Genomic DNA, 16,713 nt, shown 5'->3' on the forward strand with positions numbered 1-16,713 from the left:
AAATAAATACTTTCGCGGTTTTCAGAGTTCTGTTACGTGTCAGTAAATCTACCGACACAAGATTGGGGTATTTTGAGCACCTTTGAAGGCCATCGGGCTGAGCCAGCATCGAGCCCATCAACTTGGCCCAGTCAGCCCGGCTCTTTCAAAACACTCGTTTTAAAAGTTGTATTTATGTTCCCTCGAAGATTTGTATATTTGAATACGGAATTTAGCAAGTAGGCTAAGGCTCAGTGTAAGCGTGTAAATAATATGCTTCACACAGCATCAATCAAGAAAAGATTAGCATTGTGTCTGAGCCGTGAAAACATTAATCTTAACTGAAATGTATACATTTTACAAGTGATACTACTTTCTACAGACCGGGCGAGTTGGCCATGCGGTTTGGGGCGCACAGCTGTGAGCTTACATCCGAGAGATAGTGGGTTCGAACCCCACTGTCGGCAGCCCTGAAGATGGTTTTCCTTGGTTTCCCATTTTCACACCATGCAAATCCTGGGGCTGTGCCTTAATTAAGGCCACGGCCGCTTCCTTCCCATTCCTAGGCCTTTCCTGTCCCCTCGACGTCACTCGACCTATCTGTGTCGGTGCGACGTAAAGCAACTATAAAAAAATGTATATCTATAGAAACATTGGGAACATAATTTTGCAATAGATTAGCCCATGTAGAACTTAGTTTCAACACCAAAATTAGTGAAGTACACTCAACTCTCGATTAAGCGGGATAATGTAGGGTTAAGGCTTCCCGGATAAGTAAATTCGCGGTTAACCCGCAAAAAGTTAAAAATAGAACAGACATACTGAAAGTACAGTTGAAATGATAATAAATGATACTACTTTATTGTTTTTTTTAACTGAACCAATACGTAGCAGTAAAAGTAGCACTTAGCACAATTAATAAACGAAAAAATAAACAGCCCTTTTCGTTTAAACTAACAAGTCAAAGAAAAATATTCAGATTATAAAGAAAAATATTCGTACTACCTAACTTTACTGTTTCTGAAAATAATCAGTCATGGTTTTCTGCTTTAGTGCCGTGAATTTTTAGTGTTTTTGATATCGCGGTTAAGCCGCAACCAGGTTGATGCCACAAACGTGGTTTACAAAGAGTTTCTGGGGTAAATTAAGCTCAATTTTTCGGTGAGTTTTTGTACTTTAATGATTTTCAGATAATGTTTTAGTACAGTACCGAGGAACGATTACTTTTATCAAATTACGAAATCCACGCGAGCGAAGCCGCGGGTAACAGCTAGTTTTATTTATAAGATAATGATTAAGATTCGTCCTCTATTTGCTCAAAATATGTCTGTTTCTCATAATTGACACAAAACACTGTATTATAAACTCAGACTTTTTTCTACTACACTCAACTCTCGATTTGCCGTAATCGGATCAACCGCGTTGCGGCTTAACCGCGATATCAAAAACACTACAAATTCCCGACAGTAAAGCAGAAAACCATGACTGATTATTTTCAGAAACAGTAAAGTTGGGTAGTCCGAATAGTTTTCTTTATAATCTGAATATTTTTCTTTGACTTAGTTTCAACGAAAAGTGCTGTTCACTTTTCCGTTTATTAATTGTGCTAAGTGCTACTTTTACTGCTACGTATTGGTTAAGTTAATATACAACAATACTGTAGTATCATTTATTATCATTTTAACTGTACTTTCAGTAGTGTTTGGGAGATAAGTACAAATAACCTTGCGGATGGTAGGAATGAATCTCCGCAATTCGTAAAATATGATTTTTAATTTAGGGTATGGTTTGTCCGAGGGAGGATCCTGAAGTAGAGTGCGATTTGTGTGAGGTGTAGAGTATATTAGAGAGGTGCTCACGCTGGGCATTTCGCCCCGCGGTTGCCCTGCACTGTAAGCGGGCGACGAACGCAGCGTATGCTGTTCAACCACAATGACGTAGTGGTTACGTCACAAGCCTGAAGGTTGGGCGAAGTTCTCCCAGTCACTCTCCATCACTGCTGCTATACCCGAGTTTGAAATGCAGGCAGACAATAATGACAGAAAGAGGGCAGGAATCCACGTCATTTTTATTGTACGCTGTAAGGAATAGGTTTTTTATTTTCTTTGCAGTTCATGTATTTGACCGGACACAAAGAGACCTACAACCTCAGATAGTTTTTTAATATACGTAATGAGTTACAATTTTCACTATTAAGTGTTAAGAGGTGCTTTAGAAGCATTTCTAATATAATAAAGACGTAGGTGGATAAGCTGTGGCCTGTGGTTGCTTGGGTTCAAATTATCTAATAAACTCACCAAAAATTCAATCATGCTTACTGGAAATAACATCAATTAGGTTATTTACTTGAAGATATGCTGTACATCTATTTGGTAGATACATTTACATTCTTGTTGTACTTTAATCTCCCTAGCCATTTAGAGGCTACCTATTATCATTATACGCCTGTTACGTTTTAAATACTATTTTCAAATTCAGTGAACAGGGAAATTCAAACAACACAACAACACTGTGCGAAATCAAGCAGTAAACTTGTTGAAATAATATTATGTAAATATATTACTTTTTACTGAATGAATAACAGGAGTTTTACTTTTTAAGAAAATGAAGATAATGCCATTCCCATTTAAGGAATTTTAAACCTAGCTTGTACGCTTAAACTATGTACCTTTGTAAATTGTAAAACAAAAATTATAAATGTAGATTTGTTAGGGTCACAACTACATATAACAATATATAGATGAAGTATCTTGAATATCTCTAGAGTGTGGGGTAATAAGCTTACTTTTGACAACATACCACATAGGTTCTGCGAAAAGGAGATTATCGTTTTGTTTCCCCATTAAATTTGAGATTATCTAATTCTACCCTTGAAATAAAACGGTAAATTAATTTGATAGAACAAATTATACTCTTTAAATTATTTCACAAAATAGTAAGAACTGCTGCGATAAAACAGATGAGAATATAAAAGTATGACATTACAACTGAAAGAAACTAGGCATTAATTTGAATTCCTCTTGACCGGACATTTAAAAGTTATACAAGAAATTTAGCCCTCACTGGTTCACTTTACTGTACCTTCAACACTTTGAGTGTTATTACGACGTATTCCTTTGATTTGGTGTCTGCTGTAGGTGTGTCAAGCCTAATTTGGTGATGTATCCTTTTTGTTTCACTGACGACTAAGTATCCAGGTGACTGCTGCTTCTCCATCCAGATGACTGACTACTATCATCTCAGTACAACACTTCTTGTGAAGTGTCTCCATCCATATGACTTCGTGACAAGTCTCTCCTTCTATATGACTTCAAGGCAAGTCTCTTCGTTCATACGACTTCATGGTAAGCTTCTCCCTCCAACTGAACTGACCGTCTGAGGTCTCACCTTCCAATTGACTATCTCACTGTTCACCATCCATTTGACTGACGCTATAAGACACTGGCCCAATTATATATAGCCTCAGCTGACACACCTACGCAATCTCCAGAAATAACTATAATATAACTCCCACCCGGCGACACATGTTACACACAATGGTGAAATTGCCTGGGGCACTCTAGGAACTTCCTAAAAAATAAGCTCATCGCTAAATGCACACAATGACAGAGCGATGACTCGGCAGTTACGCTAGCAGTATTGCACAATGTCGTAATGTCACAAGTTATTACAGACAATACTTCCACATCAGATATCAAGATATCATACAGAAACTCTCACTGTACATGTCTTGAATGTTAATTTACACACACACACACACACACACACATATATATATATATATATATATATATATATATATATGTAACAAATTAACTACAATCACGCAAGCGATAATCATTACAGAATTGAATTGAACAATAATAATAGTAATAATAATAATATCGCAGGTAAAATAATAATAATAATAATAATAATAATAATAATAACACAGGTATAATAATAATAAGAAGAAGAATATGAATAAGAATAAGAATACAGATCTCATCTTGTAACGGGATTTGAACCGTTACATAATGTGTTAGTTTTCTTTGAATGTATGAATATAAGAAAATAAAACTGACTGTTTACATCGATCTCAGTATAATTCAAACAGGAATATCTTGAATAGATCGGTTTGCTTGAGTTTATCGGTTTTTTCTTAAATACTGTACCACATTCAGCATTTCGCTGAGTAGTGGAGTAGAGCTACGTAATGACATTCGAACGCCACAGTTCCCTTCCTGCAAAACGTGTTCGCTCTCTCGCTTCACGGTGACGTATGCTTGCTATGTAAGCTACCCGCATTTACATCACGCCAGTCCGGCCGCACTGGGCTAGCCTCAACGCGCGCCTAGCTGAGCACCGTTGGCCCCTCGCTTTATACCACCCGCTGTACCATACTTCAGGAAGTATGCGTGCGCAATGTGTAAGAAGCAAGTCTAACGAGAGGAACTCGCCAAGTGTTACAACCCAATTTTCCAGAAACTTTGCTCAGCGAAATAGGGGTCCAAATAAACGAACACATGTTTCGCTTTATCCGTTGAGACTTGACGGTTTCCGAGAAAATGACGATCGAAGTTTCCGACATGATTTATGTAGGCTACGTATTAACCGCAGGGCCTCTCAGGGTGCATGCGCTTGGTGCATGCACTGTGCACGGTGCAAAAGACGACTTCGCTTGGTTGACCAGAGTGCAGACCCCCCCACTCCTCGATTTGGAGTAATAGCGCTTACTCTCTCTTTCCTCACGCCTTTCTTGCTCGCTCCCCCTGTCCCCTCTTCAACACTTGCCCCGTAGCGCTCCAAATCCGAGCTGAGTTGCGCCGAGTAGAGCCGAGCTTAGCCGAGCGTAGCCGAGTAGCCCAGAGACGAAGCGTTGCTCCGAGACAAGCCGAGCCCGACCGATGCACAGTGCACGGAGCTCTTGCGCCTCGATTTGCATGCGTGAGATTTTGGGCGTTTGAGAGGCCCTGTATTAACGCGTAGCAAGTTCAACCGGTGCGGTGACGCAGTGGCTTTCGCCGCGACTTCACACTCTTGCGCCCCGTGTTCAAGTCCCAATGACACTAGCCTTGAGGCGGTAGAGGTGGGATGCCTCGCTGAGTCCGAGGAATAAACCAACCCTGGAGCGTAAACTGATTAAGAGAGGGAGAGAGAGAAAGATAGTACCGACATGAAACGTTTAGAAAAATAAATGATTTCTCTGGGGTACCGTTTGCCCCATATTTCCTTTCCAGGATTAAGCGCAGAAATATCACTATGGAGAGATAACTGGACCATGTCTCATCCAGAAGAAAATAAAAAGCCTAACATTTGCATTGATACATTAGCTCGGTGTAACAAAGACCTCTTTCCCAGAATTACACTATTGCTACAAATATTTGCCACCCTGCCAATCACAAAAGCCTCTGCAGAGAGAAGTTCATCGGTCTCACGCAAGCTTAAAACCTATAAGCACAATTGGAGAGGGCCGGCTTAATGGCCTTGCATTAGCAAACATACATAAGGAAAGGGAAATAAATGTAGATCTCTTGAATTACTTCAGTAAGTCAAAACCACGTCCGCCTTTGTAGTGTAGTGGTTAGTGCGATCAGCTGCCACCCTCGGAGTCCCGGATTCGATTCCCGGCTCTGCCACGAAATTTGAGAAAGTGGTACGAGAGCTCGAACGGGGTTCATTCAACCTTGGGAGGTCAACTTAGTAGAAGGGGTTTAGATTCCCACCGTAGCTGTCCTCGAAGTGGTTTCCATGGCTTCCCACTTCTCCTCCTGGCAAATGCCGGGATGGTACCTAAATGCTTTGGTATGAAAGCAATAGCAAATGATTTTGTCTCCATTACGTCACTAGTGATTTCCAGAATACTTGTTTCTACCTCTTCAATTGATGGTAACTTATGCTCTTCAGTTTTATTCAACTGACCTACACTGTTTTTGTCCGCTATCTGTTCATATGCCCTTTTGCAGTCACCACCTAATAGTTTATTCCCTTCACTGTCATCTGATTCCAATTGTATCTCCTTTCTTGCCTGGCTTTCTATGACAATAAAATCCCTGTCGGTGTTTTCCTCCATTTGAGAAATACCAGACTGTTCACTCAGTCGAACGGACTCATTCACTCATTCATCTTCACTAAGTTTGACTTGATTGTCATTTATTTGTCCTGAGGACCTAACTGTCCTTTCAACTATCCCAAACTTCAAATCATCGCTAGTCATTCATGTATCATCGTTCCAATCCTTAATCCTAGTACCCACACTCTCTAGTTTACTATTCAAACTCTTACTCTGAAGTTCTAACATAGTATTCAAACTCTCATTCTGAACTTCTAACTTATTCAAACTTTTAACTTTTAAAGTCTTGAGATATAGATACACTCATTTTAAAATTTCACACCCCCTTTTCACCCCCTTAGCGACGGAATATCCAAAAATCCTCTCTTAGCGAGCACCTATATCTTAATATGAATATATCCTCAAAATTTCATTCATTTATGTCCAGTAGTTTTGGCTCGGCGATGATGAATCAGTCAGTCAGTCAGTCAGTCAGTCAGTCAGTCAGTCAGTCAGTCAGTCAGGACAAGTTATTTTATATATATAGTTTACACATGTGAAAATTGGTATTTAGAATCTTCTTTTAAAATAAGGAAACACGTATTTTTTTGTTTTCAGAAAATCCCAATAGGAGGGGTGAAAAGGGGTGAAAATGGGGAAAATGGGTTGAATGCTCTTATTCAGTATACCAGTACTTATATCTCAGAAACTGAAGATATTACAGAGCTGAAAATTGGTACTTTTGATCTCTTTTAAAAATAAAGAAACACGTATTTTTTTGTTTTTGGAAAATCCAATTAATGGGAGGGTGAAAAGGGGCTGAATTTTTAAAATGAGTGAATCTATATCTCCAAACTTTTAAAGTTTGCAGATGTAAAAATTGGTGTTTAGAATCTTCATTAAACATAAAGAAACACGTATTTTTTGTTTTCGGAAAATCGCAATAGGAGGGGTGAAAAGGGGTGAAAAAGGGGTTGAATGCCTTTGATGAGGCTACATATATTTCAGAAACTGAAGATATTACAGACCTGGAAATTGGTGTTTGGAATCTCCTTTAAAAATAAAGAAACCCGTATTTTTTTGTTTTTGTAAAATCCAATTAATGGGGGGGGGGTGAAAAGGGGGTGAATTTTTTAAAATGAGTGTATCTATATCTCAAAACTGTTACAGTTTATAGATGTAAAAATTGGTATTTTGAATCTCCTTTAAAAATAAAGAAACACGTATTCTTTTGTTTTCGGAAAATCCCAATAGGAAGGGAGTAAAAGGGTGAATAATGGGTTGAATGCCTTTAATGAGGCTACTTATATTTCAGAACCTGAAGATATTACAGACCTGAAAATTGGTATTTGGGATCTACTTTAAATGTAAAGAAACACGTATTTTTTCGTTTTTGGAAAATCCAAATATTGAGGGGTGAAAAGGGGGTGAATTTTTTAAAATGAATGTGTCTACATCTTAAAACTTTAAAATTTACAGATGTAAAAATTGGTAGTTAGAATCTCCTCTAAAAATAAAGGAACACGTATTTTTTTGTTTCCTGTAAATCCCAATAGGAGGGGTGTAAAAGGGTTAAAAATGGGTTGAATGCCTTTAATGAGGATACATATATCTCAGAAACGGAAGATATTACAGAAATGAAAATTTGTATATGGGATCTTCTTTAAAGATAAAGAAACACGTATTTTTTTAGTTTTTGGAAAATCCTATTAATGGCGGTTAAACAGAAGTGACAAATTGGGGTGAATTTTTTGAAAGATTATCTTGGAAACGTAAAATGTTACAGACGTAAAAAGTGGGTGTTTGGAATCTCCTGTAAATGTAAAGAAACATAGGTGATTTGTTTTTGGAAACTCCACTTAAGGGGAACCCAAAAGGGGTGAAATTTTAAAATGAGAATTTTTACAGTATATCTAAAAAAAACTTAACATGTTACAGAAGTGAAAAATGGTATTTTTATCTCTATTAAACATAAAGAAACGTGTATTTTTAATTTTCGGAAATACAACTTGGGTGGAGGGGGGTGAAAGTGACTGAAAATGGTGATCAATTCTTTTAATTAGGCTACTGATATCTTAAAAATGAAGATGTTACAGACGTGAAATTTGATATTTGCAATCTGCTTTAAAAGTAAAGAAACACGTATTCTCGGAAAATCCAATGAAGCGTGGGGAGGGGGGTGAAAGAATTGAAAAATTAATTGACTTTAATTGTATGAGAATATATACATCTAATAAAAAGTAAAGTTGTTACAGACGTGAAAATTCGTATTTGGATCTCCTTTAAAAACAAATAAAAACGCGTTTTGGGGGGGAAACCATCTTGGGGGGCGGGAGTGTAAAGGAGTTGAATTCCTTTCATGAGGACACATAAATCTAAAAGTGAAGAAGTTAGAGTCGTGATAATTGGTATTTAGAAGATCCTTCACTATTAAAGAAACAAGTATTTTTTGCGGGAAATTACACTTAGGGGGGGGGGATTAGTTTGAAATGAAGTGACAAAAGTAAATTGTATTTATGGGGATACATATATCTCAAAACTGAAGGTAATAGACGTGAACATTGGTGTTTGGAATCTCCCTTAAACATAAAGAAACACGCCTTCTTTTAATTTTCTTTGGGGGGGGGGGGGGTTGGCAGTAAAAACTAACGGCGGTGGGGTGTAAAAGGAGGTGAGACCAATTGATTTTACTGTTCTTAATGTACTTATAAGGGTCCTCCGTTGCTCAGGCAGCAGCGCGCCGGCATCTCACAGCTGGGTTCCGTGCTTCAAATCCCGGTCACTCCATGTGACATTCGTGCTGGACAAAACGGAGGCGGGACAGGTTTTTCTCCGGATACTCCGGTTTTCCCTGTCATCATTCATCCCAGCAACACATAATAGTAATAATAATAATAATAATAATAATAATAATAATAATAATAATAATAATAATAATAATAATAATAATAATAATAATCATGTTCCGGACCGTCGTCAAATATGCGGACCGCGCTGGAAACGGCTCCTGGACGGGTAATGACTAAGAATGCAGTCCGGCCGCGGGTTCATTGCCGCCAAGGCGCCCAATATGACACTACGCCGGATCTCCTGAAGGATTTTATCCAGATTAAAAATGATTATAGGAAAATACTGTATGGCAAAGATTTACGGACCCAACTGACCGGGAAGAATGCCTGAGCCTAGCCCGGGAAGTACGAAATCGATTGCTGGAAAGGAAGATTGAAAAATGGGAGGAAACCGGCCGTAATCTAATAGAAAACGAGTCAGATGGGGAATTTTGGTGGATTCTCGCTGAAAACGTGTCAAATCGCGAATTTCAGCGAATTATATTTCTAAAACAATAAGCATTCAATTATAAATTTCAGTATAATACCCTCCTTTAATCTCCTTTAAAAACAAAGAAGCACGTATGCATTTTTTCTGAAAGTCCACCAAAGGTGGGAGAGATGTGTAAAGAAGTGAAGAAGAAGTTGAATCCTTTTTATGAGGATACTTACATCTCAAAACCTGAAGAAGTTACAGATGTGAAAACAGGTATTTGGAATCACCTTTAAAAATAAAAGAAACGTTTTTTTTTGTTTTCGAAAAATCAACTTAAGAGGGTAAAAAGAATTGAAAAAGCAGGCGAATTTTTAAAATGAGTACCGGTATATGCACAGTAAATGTCAAAAACTTACAGCATCTTACAGACGTGTAACTTGGTATTTGAAAATTCCTTTAAAAATACAAGAACATGTTTTATTTTTGTTTTTCGGGAAAGTCACTTAACGGGAGTGAAAAGAAGTGGAAAATGAGTTGAATTTGTTTGTGAGGGTACTTCTTCTTCCTTATCTGTTTACCCTCCAGGGTCGATTTTTCCCTCGGACTCAGCGAGGAATCCCACCTCTACCGCCTCAGGGACAGTGTCCTGGAGCTTCAGACTATGGGTCTGTGGATACAACTGGGGAGGATGACCAGTACCTCGCCCAGGCGGCCTCACCTGCTATACTGGACAGGGCCCTTGTGGTGGGATGGGAAGATTGGAAGGGATAGACAAGGCAGAGGGAAGGAAGCGGCCGTGGTCTTACGTTAGGTACCATCCGGGCATGTGCCTGGAGGAGAAGTGGGAAACCTCGGAAAACCACTTCCAGGATAGTTGAGGTGTTAATCGAACCCCTCTACTCAGTTGACCTCCCGAGAATGAGTGGACCCCGTTCCAGCCCTCGTACCACTTTTCAAATTTCGTAGCAGAGCCTGGAATCGAACCCGGACTTCCGGGGTTGGCAGCTAATCACATTAACCACTACACCACAGAGGCGGACGTGAAGGTACTTATATCTCGAAAACTGAAGTTTATACAGACGTGAAAATCGGTATTTTGAATCTCCTTTAAAAATAAGTATGCATGTTTTATTTTCGTAGAAATCCACTTAGGTTGAGATGGGTTGGGGGAAGAACTGAAAATTGGGTTGAATTCTGTTCATGGGGACACATATATCTCAAAAACTTAAGATGTCACAGACGTGGATAGAGGTATTTGGAGCCTCTTTTAAAAATGAAGAAACATAGATATTTTGTTTTCGGAAAATCCACCTATGGGGAACTCAAAAAGGGGTGAATTTTAAAAAATGAACAGGTCTACAGTATATCTCAAAAACTTAACATGTTACATATGTGAAAACTGGTATTTTAATCTCTCTTAAGAATAAGGAAACATGCTTTTTTTTTTCGGGAAAACCACTTGAGGTGGGGGGTTTAAGAGGACTGAAAAGGGGGTTGAATTATTTTTATCAGGATATTATTTTTATCAGGATACTGATATCTCAAAAAGCGAAGATAATACAGACGTGAAAAATTGGTATTTGTAGTCTCCTTTAAAAATAAAGAAATACGTAATTTTTGTTTTCGGAAAATCCACGCAAGGGGGGTGAAACAATTAAACAATTAGTTGAAATCATTGTATGAGGATACTTACATTTCAAAAACTAAAAATGTTGGAGACGTGAAAATTGGTATTTGGGATCTCTTTTAAAAATAAAGAAACACGCATTCTTTTGTTTCCGAACAATGCACTTAAGGGGGTGAAAGAATTGAAAAATTAGTTAAATGATTTGTATGAGCATACTTATATAAAAAGACTAAAGATGTTGCAGACAAGAAACTTGGTGTATGGAAAGTCCTTTAAAATACAGGAAAATGTTCTTTATCGGAAAAGGCACTTAACGGGAATGACATGCAGTGAAAATTAGTTGAATTATTTTTATGAGGATACGTATATCCCAAAAACTAAAGATCTTACAGACGTGAAGATTGGTGTTTGGAATCTCCTTTAAAAATAAACATGTATTTTTTGTTTTCGAAAAATCCACTTAGGTGGGGGTGGGAGAAGGATTGATAAAGGGGTTGAATTGTTTTTATTCGTTCTACTTATGTCTCAAAACTTAAGATATTACAGACGCGGAAATATGTATTTGGAATCTCCTTTAAAAATAAAGAAACATTTTTTCAAATTTATATTTTTCGACTTGAGAGAAGACTGTTTCTCACATGTACAGTTCTATGTCACATGATCATCTTTTCCCCAAAAGGCAATACGACAAACGTGGTTTACAAAGATTTTCTGGGGGAAATAACTCGGTTTTTCGGTGAGTTTTTATACTTTAGGGATTTTCAGATAATGTTTTAGTACAGTACCGAGGAACGATTACTTTTATCAAATTACGAAATGCACGCGAGCGAAGCCGCTGGTAACTGCTTGTGCTGTTATATATCAGTAATATTGCATAATGTGAACGGCGAAAGTATCTCAAAAATATTTATATTACTGTCATCCATCGTTTGAAAACGCAATATAAGATAAGTGATCAGCAAGACCAGAAAAGAACGGAAAAACCTGAAAAAATCGGGTAATATTAACCCAAACGATAACTGAGAGTTAAACCGCACGATCTGTGGAAAATCTGACCTTCAACAAATAGAATTCCAGGTTTACATTTAATTAAGGTTATCCACCAGTCTAATATCCTCTAGGATACCGGAACATCCCCCCAATCGATCCTTAATCGAACCAAATTAACTATCAGTTTCTCTGGGTAGGTGACGAAATATTATTTGAAAGCATGGTGTTTGTTACAAGTTAACTGCAATTATCACAATCTGAAATAAAATCACAGCATGTGTTGTCGTCTCGGGATACTCTTTTCAGTTATAGATAAATTCCGATTCCGAAATATACATCTCCCCAAACAGATGTTCAGAATGAAGCAACAACACTTGATCCGAGAGGACCTTACGTTAAATCATTCTGAATGAACAAACTGCGAAATGCAGGGAAACTTTAATTCACTACGAGTTTAGAAGAAACGCCAAACACTGAAGTTAAATGAAAGTGGTAAATCACTCGAAGAAGGCTTCTTACTATACCAACTTTCACGTTATGAGACAGTTACATCATTAAATTAGTTAAAATACAAGTCCACAACGTAAAAAACCAACATGAAATCTTTCCATTTCTACATAACTACAACTACAATTATAAATCTGTCTTCCTACATTTGTCCCCTTAAACTAAACTACAAATGATCGTTAGACCAACGTCTCATATAAGTAAGTTAATGAAAATAACGTAAATAAGTGAAATATTTGTAACAGCTGACGAATCGAAACCGTATTTGTAGTGCAAATTCCTTGATACACAAAAAAATAACCCACACACTCCGCTATCGCAACATACGGGTACCGTACACCCGAACAATGTCTCGAAGTAAAAGAAATACAACGTAAAATAGAAAATGAAAGGTCATCGAGCATGAACGCACGCGGCATCCCTAACCTATCGTTGAGCCAGCACTAAAGTGCCTACACATCTCTGATAGTGTTGAGCGAAATCGAAAATTTAAAACAATGTCGGATATTTGAATCTCATTCTCATTAAAATTAAAACACATGAAGCGAAATCCGCTACAGAAATGAACTCGGATATCGAAATATTAACTATGTCCATTTCCTACGATAAAATGTGAAATCGAATAATTCAATCTATCACCCATTGAAGTTCAAACACATACAATGAAGTTCGCTAAATAAAAGTAAACTCAAATCTCGTCTGATATTACGTGATACGAATGAAGACAATAATCACAACCACCACGATATTCGCGGCCTGGCCTATGGTGTGAGGCTCCAAAATTAATAACGTGCAATGTCAACACTACAAACATGTGTCATTGTAATCTCTCCAGTGAAGTAAACGTTTATCAACATACGCCGGGTAAACTCTCAATGTAGTAAACTCACTTTCTCACCCGCAATGTTTCCAATTCGCGATATTTTCGCTTCTTAAAGATACAGAATAAAATTCAATTTCCAATAACCAAATACTGCCTCGACCGTGTGTAAGAATGCGTTTTGTTCGTGAGGTCGGTTGTAACAAAATGCACTTCGCTGCTATCAAACGGAATCGCCAACTTGACTTAATTGACTTTACTTTCCAATCGTGGGAGAAAATCGCGTTTGCTTAAAATCTCTTCCATTTCTCAATCGCTCTGTTTAACATAATTCAGGATCGATACAGGATGTCGCTCCTCTTATAGAGCCTTCTTCGGAAATATTACACATAAATATATACATATACACCCTGTCACAAAAATTCCTCTTTATTCAAACTACAGCGCACTTCCTCTTCGACGTCCTACTTAGACCACTCATAAAATACAGGGCTTACTCTGCCTCAGACTTTCTTCCTAATTATTCTCACAAATATTTCGTTCCTTATTTCGATCCATTTCTTCTTGAGCTTGATCAGCTTTTAAGTACAAGTTATCCCATAACCAAACAACTTCATGATAATCTCACAATAGCCTCTCTAAAATTTCCCGTACCTCAGTGGCAAAATATCATGGCGAGACTCTGCTACTCAAATACACGGTGTCACGAAAATAAATTTCCAAATGCCAAAAAATCTCACTTCACTGAATTTCGATATGAAACTCTAAACCTCGCTCACACAACTGCTGAATGCATTATTATTATTATTATTATTATTATTATTATTATTATTATTATTATTATTTGACTTTACAACACTTATACTTGTTATCTTTATCTTATCATTATTACAACTTCCCCGGCAGGAAGTCGTAACCATTCTCAGGGCTGCCGACAGTGGGGTTCGAACCTACTATCTCCCGAATACCGGATACTGGCAGCACTTAAACGACTGCAGCTATCGAGCTCGGTGTTGAATTTTATTGTAAGATTTAATTTCATATTTTCGTGACACCGTGTATTTGAGTAACAGAGTTTCGGCATGCTATTTTGCCCCTGAGGTATGGGAAATTTTAGAGAAGCTATTGTGAGATTGTCATGAAGTTGCTTGGTTATCGGATGACTTGTACTTTAAAGCTTGATCAAGCTCAAGAAGAAATGGATCGAAATAAGGAACGAAATATTTATGAGAATAATTAGGAAGAAAGTCTGAGGCAGACTATGGAATTAAAGGTAGATTATTAAAATCAATCAAAAGCATTTATGTTGGCAATTGGGCTTCAGTGAGAATTGATGGTAGAATGAGCTCTTGGTTCAGGGTACTTACAGGGCTTTAATCTTTCACCTTTGCTGTTCGTAGTTTACATGGATCATCTGCCGAAAGGTATAAAATGGCAGGGAGGGATTCAGTTAGGTGGAAATGTAGTAAGCAGTCTGGCCTACGCTGACGACTTGGTCTTAATGGCAGATTGTGCCGAAAGCCTGCAGTCTAATATCTTGAAACTTGAAAATACGTACAATGAGTATGGTATGAAAATTAGCCTTTCGAAGACTAAGTTGATGTCAGTAGGTAAGAAATTCAACAGAACTGAATGTCAGATTGGTGATACAAAGCTATAACCGGTCGATAATTTCAAGTATTTAGGTTGTGTGTTCTTCTCAGGATAGGGGCTGCCTGGCCGAGGCGGTAAAGGCGTGCTCGGTTCGCACGGAAGGACGTGGGTTCGAATCCCCGGCAGGAAGTCGTAAAATTTAAGAAACAAGATATCCACATCCGGAGGTGCACATGGCCCTGAGGTTCACTCAGCCTACATCAAAAATGAGTACCAGGTTAATTCCTGGGGGCAAAGGCGGCCGGGCGTATAGCTAACCACTCTACCCCATCACGTGCTGAGGTTACGAATAGTGGAAGCCTTTACCTTCCATCACTCCAAGGGCCTTCATGGCCTGTACGGAGATGACTTTGCTTTGCTTTCTTGTTCTCCCAGGATGGTAATATAGTAAGTGAGATTGAATCAAGGTGTAGTAAAGCTAATGCAGTGAGCTCGCAGTTGCGATCAGCAGTATTCTGTAAGAAGGAAGTCAGCTCCCAGACGAAACTATCATTACATCGGTCTGTTTTGAGACCAACTTTGCTTTACGGGAGCGAAAGCTGGGTGGACTCAGGATATCTTATTCATAAGTTAGAAATAACAGACATGAAAGTAGCGAGAATGATTGCTGGTACCAACAGATGGGAACAATGTCAGGAGGGTACACGGAATGATGAGATAAAGGCTAATTTAGGAATAAACTCGATGGATGAAACTGTACACATAAACCGGCTTCGGTGGTGGGGTCATGTGAGGCGAAAGGAAGAGGATAGGTTAACTAGGAGAATAATGGACTCTGTTATGGAGGGTAAAAGAAGCAGAGGTAGACCAAGACGACGATGGTTGGACTCAGCTGCTATCGATTTAAAGATAAGAGGTATAGAACTAAATGAGGCCACAGCACTAGTTGAAATAGAGGATTGTGGTGACGTTTATTAAATCTGTTAGCGAGTTATCGTGGATGTGCAGAGGTGAAAGAAGTTGCGGGGGTGAACAGGTCTCAAAATACGAAATTAAAGTTAAGATAAAATTTAACAAGGTTATATTTTCTTAGCAAAATCAAGAAATAACAAGAATGGCAGGTACAGAGTAGCAAGGCAACAAATGTACAATTACAGTATTCACAGGATTTGGGCTTCGAGCCCCGGACTCACAATTCTTGAGCAATTAGCCCAACTTTACCCAAAAACAAGATTCGACAAAGGGGCAGAAGACCCCAATCATGTTCAGGAGCACTTGCTCCCAATTACAAAATAAAGCCTCCTCGAGGCACCCAAAATCAATTTCAAAAGAGCAATCCGCTCTCAAAGTTTAAGCCTATCAAAGGCCACACCAAACTCCACGTTCAAGCTGTCCTCCAAGGACATAGACACAGGGGTAAAAATACCCAACCTACTGAGGCCTATTAAGTGAAGAAACAGAAATATTACATGGCCTCGACAATACCAACTTGAGAGGAGGCAAAACTGCACTCCTAATATATTTTACTAAAACCTACTTGGCACTAGGCCGCAAATGCAAGGGCTAATCCCATACTAAAGAGGTGACTTTTAGAAGGAAACAATTTACATTACGTTAAGGAAGAAACGGTTGTGAAAATAAGTTCACCTCAATGCAATATGAGTGGGAGCTCGAGAGGGTTAAGCACTCTCTATCCCAATATGTAGTTTAAAAGATAGAATAGATACTAAGTTTCTTTATATTTTAGGGGAAAAGTTACATGGCGGAAAGGCTTCGGACCTGCCCCGAGAGTTAAACTGCTGAGCTGACAAGAAAAGAAGTTATTAAACGGCCATTACCTTGCGGTTGAGCTGCTGCCCGAAGAAAGAAGCGCTTCCCGCCCCCTGCTACGTACTTTACACA

General features: G+C 38.5%; 1 protein-coding gene across 1 annotated transcript in view; it reads left to right on the plus strand.

The window, feature by feature from the left end:
• LOC136862785 (aristaless-related homeobox protein) overlaps window positions 1-16,713 on the plus strand; it is a 210,342-nt gene that overhangs the window by 105,488 nt on the left and 88,141 nt on the right. The window lies entirely within an intron of this gene.

Source organism: Anabrus simplex, chromosome 2 (assembly GCF_040414725.1).
Source record: "Anabrus simplex isolate iqAnaSimp1 chromosome 2, ASM4041472v1, whole genome shotgun sequence".
Classification (NCBI taxonomy): Eukaryota; Metazoa; Arthropoda; class Insecta; order Orthoptera; family Tettigoniidae; genus Anabrus; species Anabrus simplex.